General features: G+C 33.3%; 1 pseudogene; it reads right to left on the bottom strand.

The window, feature by feature from the left end:
• Positions 1-6,823: 6,823 nt before the first annotated feature.
• On the bottom strand, positions 6,824-7,004 carry LOC111561260 (annotated as a pseudogene).
• Between the last annotated feature and the right edge of the window lie 362 nt (positions 7,005-7,366).

The following is a 7,366-nucleotide window of genomic DNA, read 5'->3' as shown; positions in this document are numbered from 1 at the left end:
ATTTTGAGAGAGAACGAGAATGTCAGTGCAGAGCCCACTTCAGACCCTCTGTCCCTCTCTTTCTCTGCCCCTCCCCTGCTCATGCTCTCTCTCAAAAATAAACATCGGGGTGCCTGGACAGCTCAGTTGGTTAAGCTTCCAACTTTGGCTCATGATTCAGCTCAGGTCATGATCTCACGGTTGGTGAGTTTGAGCCCTGCGTCAGGCTCTGTGCTGACAGCTCAGAGCCTGAAGCTTGCTTTGGATTCTGTCTGTCTGTCTGTCTGTCTCTCTCTCAAAAATAAATAAACATTTAACAAATTTAAAAACAATAAAAATACTAAACATTAATTTTTTAAAGTCCTTATTAATTCAATATTTTGCATAGATACCATTTAGGCAAGTTGAGCTTTGTTGTCAGGGCAAAATGACTATTTTTAGGAAATTCATATTGTCACAATAACTGATTTATGTTGAGTCCTTACCATTTCACTTGGAAGAGAAGGGTTAAAGAAATTATATGAAGAAAGTTAATGGACTATCTAACATATATATATATATATATATATATATATATATATATATATATATATATAAAAAGCACACACACATGCGTAACATATATAAACATGTACATAAATATAATCTCAAATATTTAACATAAAGACATATGTAAAAAGTCTGAGATTATGGATGTGAGTGTAGTTTGCTTCTTCACAGAGCAACCACATTGAAAACAAAGAGCAAGCAGAAAAATATCCTGTCAAAACTGATGGATAAAGGTCAGATTTTCATGCAATTAGACTTGTTACTGTTTTTAATTTCATTTGTGTATATTTTGCTTATTTGTTCATCCAGATCATTTCCAGAACTTTCACTGCTTTCTTCCCACAGTGTTGTTTGAAGCAACAGTAAATCTGTAAATGCTTTTGGGAAGCCTGGGAGTTCATCTTTCTGTGTTGTGTACAGGGGAGGAATAATACTCAATGGCGCAATTGTTGAGGGCGATATAAAATGTTTGTTCTTTGTGATTTTGTTTCCATTACTGGTCCATGGATACCAGTAAACATACAGTGCAGAAAACCCAATGGTTTTAATTACTCCCCCATCTCCCCCGCACACAAAACTAGTATGACTGGGTAAGGGCATTGTGTACTTGAGGATTTTAAAACTGTTAAAACCTAAGAAGAAAAAATAGCAAAAACATGTTTTTCAACTGTACAAGTGTTTGGGTGCTACAGCATGGCTTTTTTTGACATCACAGTAACTATAATGTTTGAATTCAGCTTGACAGTTGATTTTCCCCAGGCATTCCACTTTTGCATTCATCATATAGTGTTGTGCAGCATAAATAAAACCCAGAATTTAGTAACAAGTAAACAGAAGAATCTGGCCTTCTTATAATAAAAATTTAAACAGAAATTTTCAACCAACTATTTACAGATGCATTTTCTGCCCCTGATTAGACACGGATTAAAGTGTCAAAATATTTGCCCCTTAATTCTGACTTTTTATTTGCCACAATTACAATTCTGATTTTGATTTCTTTCTTCAATTTTAAAGTTACGTAAATACAGATACAGGTATAGATTTAATAGAATGATTAAAAATGAGATATAAATAGATATAAAGACAATGGTGGAAGTAGAGATAGAGAGATAGAGATATGAGTTCTTGCCCTCTTGCTAGATCACGTACTCACATCAACAATTGATGTTAATCTGGCTCAGCATTTTGAGGATGCAGATAAATCAGGAAAGAACAAAGTTCTGGGACTTATTTTTGAATTCCACCTTCATTTTACTGTAAACAATAGGCATTAGTAAAGTATAAATAGGAAAATGTTATTATTACTTTAAGATTGTGAAAATGTTAAAATTGCTCCAAGAAGCCTATCCCAAATAATACATATTATTTCTTGCACATTATTTACTAGCCATGAAAAATTTGAGTCCTAAGACCAAGTCAACCCATCATTATTCAATGATGAAATAGTGAAAACAAGCCAGTTTACATAAAATATTATCCTTTAAGATTTTACATATATCTGATATTGATGCCAAGGATATCTTAAAATGTTAAACATCTTAAACATTAAAACGGCCAACATTATTTGGGTATATATCACCACATATATTATCACAGAGGCTTTTTAGAATCATTTTAATATCAATTTTATGGAAATAAAATATAGATATATAGATGTTTGACTATATTTTGCATTTTTCCCTTTGAACTATAATAAAGTTCCCTTACAACTATGTTTCATAAGTTTTTCCTCTATATATAATTTTTTAACAGTACCCAGAAATGTCCAGATCTACTCACACTATATGGGTCACAACATATTTTACTGAATATCTGAGGGAGAAAATACTAACTTGTCTTGAGTAAAATCTAGAAGGGATACAATGCAAAGGATATATGGATGGAAAGAAAAAGAGATAGAGGAAGGGAGTTTGAAATACAATGTCGAGTAAGGTACACAGTTAAATCATTTTCATGGTAATTATAATCTTCTCACTAACTCCCTGTCTTCAGTGAATCACAGATTACTTGCTCTCAATTATACGGTGTCTCTCCACATAGGAAGAAAATATTTTTCAATTTACTTGCACTCAGGTATAGTCATGTGACTCAATTTACTTTGGACAATGCAATATGAGCAAAATGATGGATCATTTCTTCAAAAAAAGATTTTTAAAATTAAAAAAAATATTTTGAGAGGGTGGGGAGAGGAGGGGGGTGCAGAGAGAGGGAGACAGAGAATCCCAGGGAGGCTCTGAGCTGCCAGTGCAGAGTCCAACTCGGGGTTTGATCCCATGACCATGAATCCCATGACCTGAGCCAAAATCAAGAATAGGTCAATTAACTGACTGAGGCCCCCAGGTGGCCCATGATGGATCATTTCTGACTAGATGTCATGCCAACCAGGGTGTGCTTCATTCAGGTCTATTCCCTTTTGCCATTTGAAGTATTCTTTAGGAACAATAGGAACAATTCTGACAGTTTGCGTAGAGGGGGAAAAATATGTAATAGAATGGCAGCTGACCAGAGATAAGCATTCAGCATGGATTAGAAATGATTTTGTTGTTATAAATCACTGAAGTAGGAGGATCACTTTTTCCTGAAGCATAACCTATGATAAAGACCATAACGACCTAATAGATATTTTATTAGTGTGTGTGCTTACTTGCTTCATAAGTTGAAATCAAGAGGTTGAGTACCATTTTTCTGGCAAAAATCGTAGGCAAGGTGTGCACAGCATAAGCAGGATGAGAATATAATCTGTAAACTAAAGCAAACATGTAGAAGACAGAGAACTCACAATAGTCACAGGAGATAGGTCCCTCCATGACTGATAGAATTAGAAAGGAAAGGGATGTTTTTGCAACTTACAGAATGGTAACTGGAATAATTCTTAGTAGTGAAGGCTGCTCATATTACAGCTATGAAGCTCAATAACTGATTACTAAAAGTAATTATTTCATCTCTATTTGGATGGAAATGTTTCTGGCAAATTTTCAATAAAATCCTCACAATTGCAATTTTATATCAGTCTTTCTCTTCTAGTATCTGGTATGATTATCTGATTATCTCAACATCCATTAGTAAATAAACTTTCTTTGTTAGCAAAATTAGTGGTTTATGGTACTTATAGTATTTGTTTATTTCTTCTGGTAGAATATTTGTAACAGTCTTTCCAGGCATTAAACCATACAGTATGTTAAGTTTACAGTGTTATTTCAGAATTACAGGTAAGCTTGCTAAAAGCATTTTTGGTATCATTGATGTTATAAATCTTCAGGAAGAGGCAAAATATAAAAAATAAAAACAAAACCTTTGGTCTCTTTAGAAAGAAACTGTATAATTTATTTTTCTAAACTTACAAAAAGATTTTGTAAACATGTAAGAATGATATAAATGGTATATAAATCCAGAGAAATTTAGATAAGCTATTAGTAGGAGTTTCCAGTTATTATTTATTTTTGACTGTTCATTGGCGTCATGTATAAAATGGAATTATATCTTACACATATCAAATTTTAATATATACATTCCCTATTATGACCTTTGAAGCAACAAGGATATTAAAGAAAATCAAAAATATTTACAGCCAATCACAAAGTTATAGCCAAACTAAACATAGATATAGTTGGTGTTAAAATGAGTTTCTCCACATCCATTGTTTATAGTGAATTATAACTACTAAGCCTAGTCTTTGCTATACCACATTTTGGTTACAGTTACATCAAAACTATGTAGCCCTAGAAGAAATCTCATAGATCAAGAAAGAAAATGGACCAAGAATAGTCTGTGAAACATCTTAGCAAGTTTTGCTTGCCATTGTGGAGTTGTCTATTACATAATGACCAGAGAACAACTTGTTTTAGGATTGAATAATATTTAGAAATACTAGGAAAAGAATGCCTCATGGCAAAGTAAATATAATTATTTTAGGAAACAGAAATTTTATAAAATAAGGTTCAGTTTTACATGTAACCATATTTGGGCTGAGATGGAAGACAATATAAACAGATACTTAAAGAGTGAGAGGCAAGTGAAAAGCTGGGCTTAACATAAAGGGAATCTTTGAAGAATAAATGGGGGGAAGCCTGGGTGGCTCAGTTGGTTGAGCATCCAACTCTTGATTTCAACTTATGTTATGATCTCACAGTCATGAGATTGAGCCCTGCATCAGGATCCACACTGATGTGGAGCCTGCCTGGAGTTCTTTCTGTCCCTCTCCCTCTCTCTCTCTCTGCCCATCCCCAGCTCCCTTGCTCATGCTTTCTCAAAATAAATAAACATTTTTTTACAACAGAGAAGGAATGCAATGTTCAACTTGATCCCCATAAAATTATCTTTGGTGAGGAACGGTGGAAAATCAATTTATAGCTGTTGGTTAATGTGCCTATTAATGAGGAATGTTTCAACTGGTGTTTTTAATACATTTCTGTTTAACTCCAGCATCCTCCTCATCTTTATCTTTCTAATCTCACTTAAAAACTTCACCATCTCCATTTCAATTGCTTCTCCAATTCTAAAAATTTACCTTTCCAAATAGAATGGTATTTGCAATAGCATACAGTTTCCAAGTTTTGTTACAAAATGTGGCTCTGCCAGAATTTCACACTGGCTGAAAATAGAACTTACATTTGGTAGTTCTGCATGCTATGTAGAGCAATTTTGATTATAGAAAAGATTAACAGCCATTCACCTGGAGAACATGTAAATTAAAAATTAGCAAATATATTAACATATAAATTAATAATACTAAAATGCCTTTAGCAATATTGCTTCCTAAAATAATCATTATGCTGTTTTAAAATTTAAATAATAGCTACAGGAATTTGGATGATTTTTTTTTTTTTACTGCTTACTCAATCTGCTAAAAGATAAATGTTAAATTTCAGTGAAAAGTTACTTTGGAGACTTAAATATAAAGGATAGATAAAATGGCAAGTGCTTTTAAATCTCTTGTGTCACACAATGTATACACTATAATTCGTAACTGAAAATTAGTTCTATACTAACATTTCACATGTTTTTTATGTAAATGATAATCTGTTTCAGAACCACCAAGCCAATAACTCATGCTATAAATATTTATTAAAATAGTGCATTTGCCCATGTTAAATATGTACCTTTTATGTTTCCGACTATTTCTCTTTTGGAAAGTAAATTACAGTGTTTGAGGTGTGGAGAATTCATTAATGTTACTTAGGTTTTGTTATTGTTGGGCAATGCCCAGATTTTTCTCTACACTAAGCACCAAGCTGACGAATTTTCATACCTTCTCACATATCTGATCTAAACTTGGATTTCCTATGAATTTGCTTGCAGTCTAATCACTGAAAAGGAACCTTATCAGACAAGAATATTTGTAAGTTTCCAAAAGTATAAATTTATGCGCAACTTAAGTTCCATGAAGGTAATGTTTCTTAATGAAGCATTTGGAAATAAATTTGGGATAAAAGTTTTTTCCCAAGCATTTTCCCTCTATATTCAGTCACTTTTATATATATAGCTCTGTACTTAATTTCATTGTGTTTCATTGTTTTATTTTTTCTCTTTTCCTATCCTCCTATTTTTAAGTTTCCATTAATAATCTTAAAATTCTCCCTAAAGACCAGACTAAAAAAATCTGCCAAGTGTATAATTGTGTTATCTTACTGATTTCTTTATTTAGCTCTCCTTAGCTAGGAACTGCTAGAAAGGAATGAAAGAAACTATAGAGAACACATGATTTACTGCTGCTAAAAATCACATTATCCAAGGTGAGTTTGATGTTATTCTAATTGTTTCTATTGTTGCAATGGATATTTTGGAGCAATCCTAAAAAAATTGTTTTAGGCTTCCAATCGTTAAGCACAATGTTGGTGCCATTAGTTTCTGGCAAAGTCTCCCGTTCTTCATTAATTGTTTTCTCTGTTTTGTCCCAAATTCAGAACAGTTAATGGCAGACCCTTGTCTTTTGTGTAAACATGGATAAAGTGAGTGCCAAAAGACAGTGACTCTCAGAATGGACAAGCTTACACATCAAAGAGTCCTGTTAAAAACACCAATTTTATCTCCTTCTACTTTAGAAATACTTTATCCATTGAGGCTAGCGTGTGGGGTAGGATGCTGGGTAGTAATGGCCATAAGTTTATGGGACAAAGCCTGTTAATTGAGAACCTTTTTTTAGTATTTTTTAAAATTTTGTTAATATTTATTTATTTATGAGAGAGAGACAGAGATGCAGGGCAGGGGGAGGAGGGGTGGGTGGGGAGAGGCAGAGAGAGAGGGAGACACAGAATCCGAAGCCGACTCTAGGCTCTGAGCTGTCAGCACAAAGCCTGACATGGGGCTCAAACCCATGAACTGTGAGATCATGACCTGAGCTGAAGTTGCACATTTAACCAACTGTGCCACCCAGGCACACCAAGAACTTTTATATCGGTCTATACCCATGCATTTCAATGAATTCCTTATTTTTACAGTATCTACACTGGATCTTAGCCAAAAGGCTGAGAAGCGATTTTATTTTTACAGTATCTATAATTGATCATTCTTCCTTATCCCAGAGCCAGTATGCTTGTCAAGGTGCTACTCTTAATACATGAACTTGTATACATTTGTATTAATTAATCCATCTTCTTGTCCTGAATATTTCCTCTTCCATAGTTCTAAAAAATTCTGTTTTTTTTATAGGTAAAGCAGGTAGATTATTTACTCACAAGTTTAATGACAACGAATATTAGTAAAACCATAATAGGAGATTTTTGATGATTAGATAATCTAGATAATATAGTGTTATAACATAGTAATATTTGTTATATATTGTACGTATATAAATATAAATTCACAAATAAAATACAACCTCGTTATATACATAATGTTG

This window comes from Felis catus, chromosome B3, assembly GCF_018350175.1.
Source record: "Felis catus isolate Fca126 chromosome B3, F.catus_Fca126_mat1.0, whole genome shotgun sequence".
In the NCBI taxonomy this organism is placed as follows: domain Eukaryota; kingdom Metazoa; phylum Chordata; class Mammalia; order Carnivora; family Felidae; genus Felis; species Felis catus.
Note: the sequence above shows the minus strand (reverse complement) of the source record. Positions and strands in the feature narration are given on the sequence as shown.